Consider the following 16668-nt stretch of genomic DNA (forward strand, 5'->3'; position numbering starts at 1 on the left):
TCCTATTCAATCCTGTTTTCTTTCAAAACTGGGAAAATCTGTTAGAATTTTGCTGACACAAACTGATCATCTGCTATGGATATTGTGACCTGCTAACCTTTATTCAACTTCAAATTTTAGACACTATAGGCTTAATCTTAATTAACAAGTCTTACATTTCCTTTAAAGCTCTTATAACATAGAATTTTAAAACTTCAGTCCATTGGAATAAAGAAAGCCTAGAATGCCTGGATTTAGGCAACAGGATTAACTTCTGTTTATTTGAAGATTATGAAGAACTTCTAAAATTTTTAAAGCTTGTTTTATTTTGAACATTTACTGTACTTAAGGTACTATAGGGCATAATTAAGAAAAATGGGTTTTTGTTCTTAAGAGGCTTACAGTATATTGGGGTAACTAGATTTGTATTATGATGGTTTTTCTTTTCTTGATCATTTAAAAATATACAACTGATACTCCTAATATTGTTGGGAATGAAATGGGCTCTTTCTTTGATAATAGAACCTGTAGCTGTTACAAATCTTTTATTCTTTATAAGTAGCATATTCAGTGACATAGGTAAGTATTGAGTATAGGATGCATTTATACTGATTTCAGTAGACTTCCTGGCCATACATAAAAAAGAAGAGAAGAAAGAAAGGAAGTTACGTGTAGAGTGTGCGTTATAGGCTTTGTGTATATTGTAATTTCGTTGTTTTATAACTTTTTCGTAATTAGAGTAAGTAGTGAAATGTAAGGATAATATCTAGTAAATTGAAGTACTTGTTAAGTAAATTTCAGTTAATCAAAAACAGTCGATTCATTTAAACATTTACTCACTCATCTCTGTTTTGGCACAGGGCTTGATGCTGCAGGTGCATAAGACAGCAGTCCCTGGTTCCATAGAGTTCCACAGTCTAGTTTAATAGACAGGTTTAAAAAAAAAGCCATAATCAATTATTGTAGTGCTAGATGGACATTTGAAATAAGAATATTCACGCGTCATAAGTTTATTGAGCACTGCTATGTGTTAGGCTCAGTGTTGGCGCTGTGAGTACAGTGACAAACAAGAAAGATTTGCTCCTACGTTGGAAAGAGCTTACAGGCAGGTTTTAAGTAGGTTTATTTTGTCCTTGTCCTTAAGTTTTTGAAATGAAGTAAGTAAAACAAGACAGGAAACAGCAGGAGTAATAAGTTTACTCTCTACACTGGAAGAACTCAAATCAGAGTGTAGTTTGTGCAACTGTCTGATATTCCCTTGATCAACTGAAATGATTGAAATTCTTATTTTCCCCATCAGTGTTGGAGGGACTCTTTACTGCTTAGCTTGTGATAGGGTGTTTTTTAAATAAAGTAATAATTAGGTGAAAAGTTACTTTAAAGCTTAAAAATTCAAATCACTCTATGACAGAAGTAAATATTTATGGAGGAAACTTACTGGTTCTTTGAAAGGGAGGCAGGGATGAGGCAATCATGGAGAGAAGTCAATCTGATAATTATTTGGGACCATCATCAAGGCTGTTTATTGATGTTCTGTAGCCTGTTATGCTGATTGTTCCTGTATTACCAAACTGCAGTTATCAAAGCCCTTATTTTAAAAAAATTGTTAAGAAAAATGAAGGAGAGTTCAGGACCCTTGTGACTATGCCAGTGAGAAGTGTTTGTGGCTCTTCAATACTGATTTCATTGTGACAGTTTTATTATTTATTTTTCCTGGATAGAGAAGAAAAGCCATCCAATCAGTGAAAATTATTTTATCTTTTAGCATAACATGGCTTGAAAAAAAAATTTAGGGTGGTAGAGAAAGAAAATCCTTTAGCCAGGTACTTAAAGATATTTTTCCTTTTAGCCTGTGTTGGTTTCTCCTTCTCACACAGGATGTGTTCTAAAATAGTAGGTAGACATATTTGAAACAAATGTTGGTTTTCTTTGTAGATTGTCTTAAGAAAGCAGTTACTATACAATAAGCCAATAATCTGAATCTTCGTGTTAACACTTATGGAAGTATCACTAGGGAAACCAAAGAAGGAAATAATACTGTAATCTCTAGGTTTAAAGTTAGGGAAAACCAGATAATCCCAGGAGAGGACTTTCTGATAAGTGTAATGCTGTTATCTGTTAGAGTAGATAAAAGATTTCATAGTTCATCCCTTGTTGATATCATTGCCTTAGTTTTAAATTAAAAGTGCCTCTTCCCAGCTCCTTGAATGAGATGCTCTTAGAAAATAGTACTCTTGTGTTTTACTCCTGAGATATACATGCTAGGATTTCTTTATTCCTTCTTCCCAAGTAATGTTAGCTCAAGTTTAAAACTGAGTATTTCATCTCTAAAAATAAAGATGAATCTTCTGGTCCTTTAATAGATATTGTACTAAGATCTAAAAATTCAATAAATTAGTATAAGTTGTATTTATCAGAAGAACTGTTTTAATGAGTATAAGTCAGTATATCATGATAATTTTTATATAACTTCTCAAAATTAAACATAAAAGTAGATTCTTTTTTATGACATAAAAGATATTTTATTTTTGCAGTCTGTGTCTTAAAACAGTGAAATAGACTGAAAACCAAGGTGTGGATGTTTTCATTCATGTGAGTGAGGTGAGGTGTGATGTGATATGATTATGTATCATGGGTAAGACCTTTGGAATCCGGCAAATCTGACTTTGAGTTCTCCCTCTGCTTTATCTTAGCTGTAGTAGTGTTAGGCAGATTAGTATCTGTAAATTTTATTTGTCCCGTGGGTTAAGTGAAAATGATACCTGACCCATAGGATAGTTGTTAAGTAAGATAACGCAGGTGAAGTGTCTTGTATAGTACCTAGTATGCAGTAGGCACTCACATGATGCTCTTATTACTGTCAATTCAGGGCTATGAATTAAAACTGTAAAGTTAAGGTAATTAAAGGTAATTATAATTATGGAGTTTTAGAAACCTTCATTTAAAATAGTTATGAATCTAGTTCTCTCCAATTTTAGTTAATTTTTCATAGAAATGGTTAGATTGTCTTTTATGATTCTCGGACTGTAGAGTTTTTCTTGGTCTGAGGTAACCCATTATCATATGAGAATAATGTAGTATTAACAGCTGTCAGGATACGTGAATTGTCTTTTAGGCTGGAACCTCACCACTTTGACCTCCTCCAGTTGATGGAATTCGGTTATCTTTCTTCACTAAAAATAATGAAAGATGGAACTTAAGGCTGGTCGTATACAATTATAGAATTCAAGTAGAAACCTGTTTTACTGCTTCCAAGTGATGTAACATAACCGTAGCCATATCCCAGTGAAAGTAAAATATTATTAAAGACGACTTGAATTCACGTTGTTCCATTTTTCTTAAAATAAATACTTTTATTACAACATAGTTGTAGAGAATGATTACAGGAAACAGTGTCGGCTGTTTCAGATATCACAAAAAATTGAAAGACCCAAGGGAGTTTTGTGAATTTTGTATTAATCAAGTTCTTATGGTTCAGATACTTTTATGTGTTCAAAAGTTACCTTACTTAGCATATTACAGAGCATTGGACTGTATAATAATAAAATTTATCTTACACGTTGATTCAGCAACATCCTCTTGACAAAACTCGCATGCATTTATATGTGAAAATGTACTCATATTTCCTAAAAGAATAAATTTTCCTGTTCTAATCTGCATTTGTTGCAAGTTAGTATTGAATCTTAAGTCCCACTGAAGAAATTCGATGGGGTTCATTTATAATCTCAGCCTGCAGGAATGTGCTCTCTTTGGGTAACCATATGCATTTCTTCCTACAGGTTTTAGTAATCAGTGTAGTGTTTATAAAAGCACAGTGGTCGCAGATTCTTGAGTCAGGCTGTCAGATATCCTGCTTTTTAGTTTCGTGATCTTAGGCACCTTTCTTGGTTTTCTGATCTGTGAAATAAGGGTGATAATAAAAATGTTACTATCTTGTAGTACTGTGGAAGGACTCAATGAGTTAATATTTATTGAAAGCACTGAAAGAGTGGCACATAAGGGCCCAGTAAACTTTAGGTGTTATTATTGTCACTGTTCTACAGTATGACAGGTGTGGACTATTTTGAGTTTTTCATTATGTCCTATGAAGTGTATGCAGAAAATAATAAAATCTGTGGGGAAAGAGTGGCTTTGTAGTAAGAATACTAGAAGAATCTATTCCCTTTGCACTACCCTGTAAGCTATAAAATGAGAGAACCAGCAGATAACGGCCCTTTGAAGGGAAGAGGGGGACAAGTATAACTTTAAACATTCTAATCAGAAGGGTGAAGTTGCTGATTTGTTTAGCCAGTGATTAACAAATAATTCTTTGAGACTGGACAAAATTTTAAGTAAGAATAAGGTAGTACTTGTATATAATGCCATAAAAGGTTTCCAACAGCAGTCCTTCAAGTTACAATAAATACAGTGAAACAGTGAAGATTCATTTATGACCAAAGCAAGAGGAAGATAAAAATGTAGTGTATTTTATATTGCTATGATTAGAACAGAACCTTATCTTAAAACTGAGTAACTGAGTTTTAAGAACTTGATTTCCATGTACCAAGTGAGAGTATAGTATGTGACTGAGATGAAAAAGGCTTAGCTATTGGCACCTTTGGTAGGAAAGGGAAAAAAAAAACAAAAAAACAAACCAACAGATTTCTTTGTGGCTAGTTCATGTGTAAAACTGAGAAAGAGAAACTGGAATGTGAGAACAGTCGCGTTATAAAGCCTTTATGCTTCACAATAAGAGAAAAACATTTTACAGAATAAAGATTTCTGAAGGTGAAAAATATTTACTACTTAGGGTAAATGAATTAAGACAAAGGAATAAAAATGCAATTAAATGTTACATAGAATCTGATTAGAGCCTAGCAGTCACTCTTGTAAGACCTATTACTGCTTTGTCTGGCTTATTAATAAGTTAGTGGAAAATACACGAAGAGAATTCAGGCTGTATGTGTAGAATCATTACAAGCTCAACTCCCCCTTCTTCCTTCCCATCCTATTGGCTGTTTTTCTTGCTCAAGGAAAGTTGAATGATACAATCATTTTATAATGGAAAAAAATGTAACCAATATTAGTCTTTGATTAGATGCTTTGAAATGAAATCTGCATGTCCATGGCCTTAACCTAGCTCAGTATCAAAAGCAGCTACATTAATCATCAGCCCATGGACTTGTAGTAATTTTATTATATATAAAGTAGCCTTTTTTCCTTTGTAAACCCCTCTGTTTGTCATATAAATTGCTGGCATTATTTAATGTGGAATGACTTTGTTTTGAATGCTGCTCATTTCCTTAGAATATAGTACATTAAATTGTTCTCATTTGGATCTGAAATTGAGAAATGGCAGTTTTCCCTTATTAAGAAACAGAAATGGATTAAATTTATCTAGTTAACAGTACTATGATATTCTGAACTTCTCTGTAGAAAGCATTATCATTACTTCAGAATCTCAGTTTTCATGTTAAGACTTGTTTCTGTTTCTGGAGTGAACAAGGTACTTTTTAGTTAAACATGGTACTTTTTTCTTGTTTTGTGAGTTCCCCTCCTTATTTTTGGCAACATAGATTATTTATGCTGAAGGCTTTAAAATCTGTATTTTGCTTTAACAATTTTATACCACAGGTTGCGAACTGGTGTGTCAGACATTGTTAAAAATTTTAAAGAATTAATTGCCAACAGCAGCAAAAGATAATATTAAAGCAAAAGTAATGAAGAAAACTTGATCAGGGTGATGAAAACAGGTAACAGACTTAATTTAATGCCAGAGATTTAAAAGACTGTGTTCTAGAAACAGTATGTTTTGGATCAGACCGAAAGAAACTCAGTTGAAACTGTCCTTTCCAAGAGGACCATACACTTTTGTCAGAACCATATAAAGTTTGAAAACCCTTACTAATATGTCACAGGAAGAAGAAACATGGTTCATTGTGTCTTGAGGCCACAACAGCAAAGTCATAAAGAAACTGTATATGATTTATTCATATTGTTGATTAAAATATATATATAAATATATATTTCCCTTCCTCTCTGATAAAAGCTTTTACTATCACAGTTGGCTTACTTCTATGTGAAGAAGTCTCCACCAAATTGATATGAGTAAGATTTAGAGGTTATGTACAAGGCAGGAGAAAGAGTCTTATAAGATCCTTTTCTCAGCTATATAGCAGTTGCTTAAGTCCTAGCTCCCTGTCCATCCCTGTCAAATGACAAAATAAATGAGCTAACTGGAGAAAACATTGTGTTTGCCAGGTAAACAAACTCAAGAAAAACCAGTTGCACTAATTGTAGGCCAAAGATAGACCCATTTTGATTCCTCCCAGTTCAAAAATTTTTGAAACAGATATACTTTGAATAGGTGAATTGTAAAGTATGTGAATTATATCTTAATGAAGCTGTTTTTAAAAAGTAAACAAATCCCATGGAGAAATTTTGCCCCAAAAAGAAGGCATAAATATGTTTTAAGTGATGAAGAACATCAGTGTGGGAAACACAAAATTTTAAGTCACTCAAGGGAAGAAGAGTTAGGCTGGCTCCCTTGGATAAACTTTGAGGACATATTAGAAAATCACCACACACTTTTGTTTTTTATTGTTTCAGGAGGACAGTTGTGAGGCCAGTGCACTTTTGACTCAATGGGGCTGAATGGGTGAGTGAGTGCATGGTTCTCTGGTAAGGAGGGTGGACAGGAGAGAGCTCAGGCTTTGAACACGACTGGATTTGACTGTGATCTAGACACTAAATATAACCTCTGTAAGCTTCAATTTCCTTGTCTATGGCAGGGAATAGTTAAGTCCAGGTTAACTTTACTGACCAGGTCACGTAGCGCCCAGATTCAATCATTTGAAAAACGTAAATTAAAAAAAAAAATCAAATCCCTTTAAATATGTGTCATTTCCCGACTTTAAATTCTTAAATGGCTTTTTATTGCAGTATCAGCAATCTGTAAAATCCTGAATGATGGACTTCTCCTGCTACCTCTTCGCCTGTCATCCCTAGCCTTGCTGGTCTTCTTTTACCAAGAGTCTTTCTTTATGTTTCTCTATCTGGAGGGTCTGTTCCTAGCTCTGGATAAATTGGCTCCTTCTCATCCTGAGGATACTATTTGAATGTGGCTTCTACTAAAGAAAGGCCTTAATACCCTATTTCTAAAACTTTCCTTTTTGACTTCCCCATTATCTTTGGCAGGTCTTTGTTTTCTTTGTAGGGTAGCACAGATTTGTAGTTCTTTTATTCATGTGGTCATTTGTGATGCCCCATGTAGACTAAGCTCTGTGAGCACAGGAAGTATGCATATGCTGAGTTCCCTGTTAAATCCCCAGTGACTATCCTAGTTTTAGGCGCAAAGGAGACACTCACCAAATGTTTGGTTGTATTAAGAACTGCACTTTGAATGAATAGAGGGTGCTTGTACTTTTCCTTTTTGACATCTGACAATTGTGCAGACTCCTTCAGTAATTGCTATAATTCCTTAAGGTTCTTTTATGTAGAAATAATACTTAAAAGCGTGTGTATACACACACACACACACACATATATATATGATGAAATATATATATTTTTTAAGACTTTTTTTTTTAGAGAAATTTTAGTTCATGGCAAAATTAAGAGGAAGGTACAGACATTTCCCACCTATCCCCTGCCACCCACACATGCACAGTCCCCCCATTATGAACAACCTCCATCACAGTGGTACATTTGTTACAATTGATGAACCTACACTGGTGAATCATAATTACCCAAAGTCTGTAGTTTAAGCCTCTGGCATATTTCAAAATAGTTCATTTTCCCCTCCCCCCTGCTGGAAGCACAGGGGGATTTTTTGGTGTTCTACATCGTACGATTTTGGATAAATGTATAATGACATGTATCTACCGTTGCAGTATCATACAGAGTAGTTTCACTGCCCTAAAAATCCTCCGTGCTCTACCTATTCATCCCCCATCCCTTCCCTGGTAACCACTGATCTTTTTTACTGTCTCCGTAGTTTTGCCTTTTCCAGAATATCATGTAATTAGTATTATATAGTATATAGCATTTTCAGACTGGCTGCTTTCACTTAGTAATATGCATTTAAGTTTCTTAATAGTTCTTTTTTTTTTCTTTTTTCTTTAAAAAGAATTTTTTATATTGAGGTATAGTCAGTTTACAATGTTGTGTCAATTTTCTGGTGTATAGCACGATTCTTCAGTCATACATGAATATACATATATTCATTTTCATATTCTTTTTCACCATAAGTTATTGAATATATTTCCCTGTGCTATACAGTATAAACTTGTTTATCTATTTTATATATACCAGTCAGTATCTGCAAATCTCGAACTCCCAGTTTATCCCTTCCCACCCCCCACCCCTATAGTTCATTTCTTTTTAATTTCAAACAGTATTCCATTGTCTGGATGTACCACAGCTTATTTATCCATTTACCTATGGAAGGACATTAGAGCTCTTAGCATATTAATAATAGTTGTTTAAATTCCTGATCTGATAATTCCATCATCCTTGCCATGTGTTCTGATACTTGCTCTGTCTCTTCAAATTGTGTTTTTTTACCTTTTAGTATGTCTTGAAATTTTTTCTGGATGGCCAGACATGATGTACCTGATAAAAGGAACTACTATAAATAGGCCTTTAGCAATAATGTGGTGAGGTATGAGGGGAGGGGAGAGGGGAGGCATCCTGTTGTCCTGTGCTTGGGTGTCAGTCTTTTAGTGAGCCTGTTCCTCAGGACTGTGAGCTTCACAAGTGTGTCTCATTTTGTTTTTTCTCCACACTTAGGTGGGACAGGATGGCTAAAATGGTTTGGAGTTGGGTATTTCCCTTCCACCATGTGGAAGGCTAGAGGGGGTTAGATACAAGTAGTTCCCTTCCCCCAGGTCAGTTAGGCTCTGATAAATATCCCAGCAGATTAGACTCCAATTAACTATTTTCTCCAGAGGGCAGGCCTCCTTAAAAACAGAGTCTTCCGGAGTATTTCAGAATACTTTATTTCCCCCTCCCCCTGCTGGAACCTCATTGGGATTTTTCCCTCTGATATTTACTTTGGGAACCTGGTCGAGCTCTTGGAGGCAAATCTCACAATGAGAGACAGGGTCCCCTTGGAACCTTTACCTCTTAGAGTTGTCCACACTGAGCCTCCAGAAATTCGTCAGTTACAGGGTTCCCACCCTGGCACTGGTTCTTGCCGCATATTCTGGGTCTCTTCTCCACTAAGCTGCGACTTCCTATTTTCACCTGTCTCTCTTCAATCTTGGCAGCAGTGATTTGCCCTATGTTCTCTCCTCTTTTATGGATCCGAGAAGAGCTGTTGATTTTTTTAGTTCTTTTGGTTTTTTACTTCTTAAAGTGCTGACTTCTCTAAGCTCCTTATATACAGAACTGGAAACTGGTTAAGTCCCCTGTCTATCCTCCCCTCCCCTTTCCTCCCCTCCCCTCCCTTTCCCTCCTCCTCCCCCTTCTCTCTTTCCTCTTTCTCCTCTTCTTTTCTCTTCTCTTTTTTCTTTAAAAACAATTTATACCTTTTTTTTCCTCCAGTAAAAGATATGGTACGTTTCAGGTATGTCTCCTTTTTAGGAGGTGAATCAAATGGAGGGAAGTATATTGGTGTCAAGGCTGAGAATAAAAATCCAGATTTCTAGCCTTGGTCATCTATTTCACCAACTGTGTGCCCATATTAAATAGACTGTTTCTGCATGACTTTGAAAAATACATAGAAACCAGAGAGTGATAATGCCAGAGAAGCTCACAGATGAGACTATTTAGAATTGGATTTAAAACAAAACCAGTGTCTTGGTCATTAGTTTATATTTTCTGACGCTATCTTATGTCATCTAAGATGAGTAAAAATTTGGGCCGTACTTTTCTAATGAGGAGTGTCTTTTGTACAATAGCACGTTACATATAATTACGGTAGGATGTAATTACCGTGGTACTTGGGATTACTGTTTTTCCTTCTCTTCAGAATGATGGCTAGAATTGTGATCTCTTGGATTTGAGTTTTTCAATCTGTTAAATCTGTTCTTTGGTTGAAAATCAAGAATGAGAACTCATTTATTCATTTATGTATTCCTTTATTCATTAAATATTTGAGAACCTACTATTCCAGATCCTATGAAGAAAATGGTGAATGAGACAGTTCCTACCTTCACAGAGCTAATACACAGGTGAACAAGCAGTTAGAACTTACTGATTAGTGCTGTGATGGGATGCTAAAAGACAATATGGCAGGGGCCCAAAGAACAGAATTGAATTAGAGGAAAATTTTTTTAGAGAAAGAGATTTTTAAAGTAAAAGCTAAAGAGAAGCATGAGTTAATCTAAGGAGTATAGCTACAAGGGGGATCCGGGCCCAGGGCCCTTTGGTGGAAATGGAGTGAGTTTGGTGTTTATTAGCATGTAATGAAAGGGAATGATTTAACCGAAATGAAAGTGTAGAGGTAAGTGCGTGCCAGTTCAGGATGGACTGTAAGCCTTTTTTTTCTAAGGGCATTGGGAGGCTGTTGAAAGCCTTTGAGCTGGAAAACAACATGATCAGACTTGCATTTTAGAAAGTTCCCTCTGGCTACAGTGCTACACATATTGGTATGGAGAGGTAAGGGAGTTGAAAGGAAAAACCTAGAAGCAAGGAGATCAATTAAGAGACTCTGTTCCAACCCTGTAGGAGAATGGGAATTCTTACCCAGAGTGACACTAATGAAGACTGAGAGAAGCTTACAGGTTTGACTGTTATTTAAGAACTAAAATTGATCCTCTCTGTCTTGTTTAGGTCACTGGATAAATGGTTAGTGACAGTGTTGAAATTAGGACCCAAGAGATGAAAGAAGGTTTGAGGCTTTCTTAAGGAGAAGAGGGGTGGTGTGAGAAGTAGGAGCCAAGAGAAAATGAGTTTAATTGGGATTATTGAAATTGAGGTGTCTGAATTTTCTATTTAGGTAGAAAAATTGAGTATACCCCTGAGTGTATAGATCTCAACCTCAGGAGAAAAGTGCTAGCTGGGAATGCAAACTAGGGTTCATCAGCATGTAAATGAACATATGATACAGGTGCTTAGAACAATACAGCAGTGCCTGGGAAAAGTGTCTTTTTACATAATGGATGCTTATTAAATATTTGTTGAATTAATGCATGACTAGAAGCCATGGGAGTGGTTTTAAGTGAGAAGAGAGACAGGCTTGGGCCAGCACTGGGAGGAAGTGAAATAGTTCAGGGACTGGCTGAGTAAGAAGGAACAGCAAGAGACAGGAGGAAAACCAGGAGAGAGTTGCAGCATGAAAGGGGAAAGAATGTTTTAAGAAAGAGCAAAAGAATAAGAGAGATAAGGACTGAAAAGCATTCCTTGGTTTTAGCCTCAAGGATGTGATTTATTTTACCTGGGGGAGGAGAAAGATATCAATGGTTTGTGTGGATGGGATTAAAAACCCTATTGCAGTGTGTTCAGGAACGAGGAAATAGAAACAGTGAGTGAATAGCCTGTGGGGGAGAGAGAATGGTTGCTGGGCAGGGAATAATGATCAGGGTGCTGGATCTTATTTCTAATGGTAAGGTTTTGAACATGTTTAATGCTCATTGAAGGAAGTCAGCCTAGAGAAAGAGGATAAAGTTATTGGAGAGAGATAATGCAGTGACGTTTATAAGTGATTTGCCTTGGGCATGAGGGCCACCTCTCCTAGATGAGACAGGAAGAAAGTGAAGTCAAGTTATGTAGCTTTAGAGGCATGTTTTGCTGGTTTGGTATTAGAAAATCAAGGGAATTTTTATCTTAACATTTTTTGTTTCTCGTAACTGGCGATAAAAATTTTAGTAACTAAAGTGGTATGTGCTTATTTAAAATTATTTGTGGTGCAGAAGTATAAAATAGAAATTTAAAGTTTTATTCTTTGCCCTTCAATTCTTTTCCTCCAAGACTAACTGGTGTTCAGTTGTTTATGTATCCTATCGGATTTCTTTCTAAGTACATACAAACTATATTCATATGACAGATTGCAAAAGGATTTTGAATATTAATTTTTTTGTTTTTGTTTTTCTCTTAAGTGGGATCATACTATATATATATTGTGCAGCAGCCTCCCCCCCCCCGCCCCATAATGTATTTGGTTCTCTTTTCCGAGCTAGGACATATAGATCTACCTTTTCTTCGTTTTCTAGCTTACACCATCCCATGTATGGATATGCTGTTATTTAACCATTCTCCTAGTCATGGAAATTTAAGTTGACCATGATTTCTTGCTATTAAAAATAACACTCAGTGGACATTCTTATCAGTATAGTAAAATTATACTCATGGTTTGATTCTCTAGTTATTACATGAGGTAAATACCATGTATCATTATCTTTTCAGAAAGACATTGCATTCAGGTAAATCCAGTGTGGTCAGTCCCCTCTCCCCCAACATTGTATCAGATTGCTGTTTCTTTAGTTGAGCCCCAGATGAAGTTTTAGTGCATTCTGGGGGTATATAGTATGAAAAATGTGTATCTTCAGAAGTAAAATTACATTCCTATTGTAAGATTCACATACAGAAAGAGGCCATGTGAAAGTATATGAAGAAACACGATTCACTTCTGGTTAATTGCACCCTCAGCCATTTCTTTGTTGAATGTATTAGTGGGTGGGATTGGGCCTTGCTATTATTTGTTTATTGACCTAAGAGCATAAAGTTTATGTGTATGATTTGAAGCCCTTATATATTAGTACAATTTTCATGAATTTCTGTACCTATTTTATGGACTGTTCAAAATAGAGTTTAAGAGTCAAAGAAATTGCAGCTAAATTTTATTTAAATTTTTAAATACTGCAATTATCCTCCGGTAATTTTATGGCAACCCACACTTCTTTGGGTAGTGGATGTGATTTCTGTTTCCTGCTTGATGTAGATCATATGTTAAGGATAAGGAGGCAGGTAGCAAGACTTCTTAGCCTGGTTCAGAGTTCCACTGAATTAGGAAACCACATATTTATAGTGATATTAGTTGTGACATTTTTCTCTATCAGTGCTCTGCAGAGCCCAGATGTGGGTACAGAGAACTTTATATTTTGGAAAACATATATGTCTTAATGATTATAGCTTTAAAGTATGTCCTGAAACTAGGTAAATGTGTCTTCCAACTTCAAAATCTTTCAAATTGTGGTGAAAAAAAAGTAATACAAAATTTACCCTCTTACCCATTTTTAAGTGTAGAGTTCAGTGGTGTTAACTATATTCACATTATTATGGAACAGATCTTTCTTTTTCATCTTACAAAACTGAAATTCTCTACCCATAGAACAACAACTCTCTAGTCCCTTTTTCTCCACAGCCTCTGGAATCCCCATTCTGCTTTCTGCTTTTATGATTTTCAGTATGAGTGGAACCATATTGTATTTGTCCGTGTGTAAGTGTGTAAGTAAAAGATTGATTTAGCTATTCCAAGTTTTTTTCTTTATCATAAACACTTTAATCAATTTATTAACTCCTAGAAAAATCCCATAGTGATTTTTATATGGAATGCATTAAATTTGTCAGTTTGGAAAAGATTGACATCACAACTGTATTGAGTATTCCAATTCCCTAAACACAGTATATTTCTCCATTTATTTAGATCTTTAATTTCTTTCTGCAGTGTATTGTAGTTTTGAGCATAGAGATTTTACACATTATATAAAACATTCGTATGTACTTTCAGTTTCTTGATGCTATTTTAAATGAAATTATTATTTTAATTAATAGACTTTTTTTTAGGAACAATTTTAGGACTCTGTACAGAGACAGAAGGCAGAAATGCCCATCTCTCAGTCTTTCCATGAAAGAGAACTATTGTGTACTCTAAAAGCTACTGCCTGAGGGTCAAGCTTCTAATTTAGCACACATCTAGGAACAGACCACAATTCTCCATGGAGACCTGAGAGGCTGGCAGGTGCCATTTCTACATTCTCCCTCTCGTTTGCTCCATATCACCAGTATCTCCCTGACATGAGCTTGTATACTTATCTGGTCCCCTGACTTTTGTGGCTGTCTTTTAGGGGATGCCCCCCTTCACTTGGATTCATTAGTCCCATGGGACTGTAAGAAAGCAATAGTTCTTATTTGACTATCCCCTCAGCCCAGGTCCCAGTCTCTCTGAAAAAGGACTACTTGCAGACTTTAAAAGTTGCTGCTGAGAGTCCAGCTTCTAGTCAGCCTATATCTAGGTGCTGACAGTGGTCCCCTCTTTGGGACACCTAACAAGTTTTGGCACACCCTCAACTGTTGGGAGCCACTGAGACCAAAGAACAGATTGACCAAAGATTGTAGCTTGGACAATCACAAAGATTTGAGAAACAACTAAAAGCTAGAGCCTGGTTGAATGATAATATTCATCTCCTATAGGAGACTGCTCCATCAATATTGGGAAAGATGGCTATTTTGTCTAATTAATGCACAGAAACTGACATAGAGAGTCAGGGAAACAGAGGGATATTTTCCAAACAAAAGAACAAAATAAAGCTCCAGAAACAGACCTTAATGAAACAGAGTTAAGTGATTTACCTGGTAAAGAATTCAAAATAATGTTCATAAAGATAGATGCTCAACAAGTTCTGAAGTCCTGTAGAACTGAAGGAGAGATAAGGAATTTTCCAGACAAGCAAAAACTGAAAGGAGTTCATCATCAATAGACCAGTCTTAGAAGAAATTTTAAAGTGACATCTTCAAGCTGAAACTAAAAGTTGCTAATTAGTAACTGGAAAACATATGAAAGTATAAATCTCATTAGTAACAGTAAATATATAGTTAAATTTAGAATACTCCATAATGTTGTAGTGGTGGTGGATAAATCACTTAAAAATTTAGTATGAAGGTTAAAAAAGAAAAGTACTAAAAATAAATAACTACAATAAATTATGAATGGATACACAAGGTAAAAAGATAAATTGTGGTATCAAAAACATAAAACCTGAAAGGGGAAGGTGAATAAAAATATAGAGCTTTGGTATACATTTTAACTTAAGATGTTATCAGCTTAAAATAGACTGTTACAGATAAAAGATGCTTTATATAAACCTCATTGCTACCACAGGGCTAAAACCTATAATAGATACACAAAAGATAAAGTCAAAGGAATCTAAGCATATACTAAAGAAAATCATTAAGTTACAAAGGAAGAGATAAAGAGAACAAGAAAGGAACAAAGAAATTACAAAATATCCAGAAAACAATGAACAAAGTGGTAATAGTAAGTCCATATCTATCAGTGATTACTTTAAATATACATAAACTAAAGGGTGAGGGTATAGCTCAAGTGGTAAGAGTGCTTGCCTAGCATGCATGGGGTCCTGGGTTTAATCCCCAGTACCTCCTCTGAAAAAAAACAAACAAACGTAATTACCTCCCCCTGCCAAAAAAAATTAAATATACATGGACTAAATTTTCCAATCAAAAGACACAAGAGTAGCTTAATGGGTAAAAAGACAAGGATCCAACTATATACTGTCTATGAGAGACACTTCTGCTTTAAGGACACACACAGACTGAAAGTGAAGAGATGGAAAAGATATTCCGTGCAAATAGAAACCGAAAGAAAGCAGTGGTGTTTATGCTTATGTTGTACAAAATAGACTTTAAGCAAAGACTGTAATAAGAGACAGGGTCTTTATATAATGATAGTGTTGTCAATCCTATTGGATTGACAGTAGGATTGGATTGACAATAGGATTGACAACATGTACACCCAACATGGAGCTCCTAAACATATAAAGTAGAGCTACACCTTGTTCTGTTGTGCTTCACTTTATTGTATTTGCAGATACTGTGTTTGTTTGCTGGTTTTTGGTTTTGTTTTTTTAAACAAATTGAAGGTTTGTGGCAATCCTGTATCAAGCAAGTCTACAAGTGCCATTTTTCCAGGAGCATTACTTTTAAATTAAAGTATATACATTGCAAGTGTATGTTTGTTTTTTACCATAATGCTGTTGCACACTTAATAGACTATAGTATAATGTAAATATAATTTCTATATGCCCCAGGAAACCAAAAAAAAAATTTGTGTGACTTGCTTTATTGCAATATTCACTTTATTGCATTGGTCTGGAACTGAACCTGCAGTATCTCCAAGGCATGTCTGTAAGTGTTAACACACCTGAAGGGAGAAACAGACAGTGTCACAGTAGTAGTAGGGGATTTCAGTACTCCTACTTTCAACAATAGGTAGATCATCCAGACAGAAATTCAATAAGGACACATTGGACTTAAAGTACACATTAGACCAGATGGGCTTAATGGACATTTACACAACATTCCATCCAACAGCAGCAGAATACACATTATTTTTAATTGCATACAAAACATTCTCCAGGATAGATCATATGTTAAGTCACAAAACAGGCATTAATAAATTTAAGAAGATTGAAATCATATCAAGCATCTTTTCTGAGCACAATGGTATGAAACTAAAAATCAGTTATAAGAAGGCAACTGTGGAAAATTTAGAAATATCTTGAGATTAAACAACATGCTGCTGAACAACCAGTGAGTCAAAAAAGAAATCAAAAGAAAAATCAGCATAGTCCTAGCCAGAGAAGTTAGGCAAGAAAAAGAAAGAACAGGCTTCCAAATCAGAAAGGAAGAAGTGAAACTGTCACTATTTGCAGGTGATGTGATATTACACATAGAAAACCCTAAAGACTCCACCAAAAAAGTGTTAGGACTAATCAACGAATTCAATTGCAGGATAAAAAATTAATACAC

The 16668-nt window shown here is 35.4% G+C and overlaps 1 protein-coding gene across 14 annotated transcripts in view; it reads left to right on the forward strand.

Annotated features, from left to right (window-relative positions):
• CSNK1G1 (casein kinase 1 gamma 1) overlaps positions 1–16668 on the forward strand; it is a 150233-nt gene that overhangs the window by 29488 nt on the left and 104077 nt on the right. The window contains exon 2 of one of the 14 annotated variants that reach the window (XM_074366350.1): positions 6568–6616. The exons of the other annotated variants lie outside the window; for them this stretch is intronic. The gene's annotated coding sequence lies outside the window, so the exon portion shown is untranslated. The remainder of the gene's footprint in view (positions 1–6567; positions 6617–16668) is intronic. 14 annotated transcript variants of the gene reach the window in all.

This window comes from Camelus bactrianus, chromosome 6 (genome assembly GCF_048773025.1).
Source record: "Camelus bactrianus isolate YW-2024 breed Bactrian camel chromosome 6, ASM4877302v1, whole genome shotgun sequence".
NCBI classification, from domain to species: Eukaryota; Metazoa; Chordata; class Mammalia; order Artiodactyla; family Camelidae; genus Camelus; species Camelus bactrianus.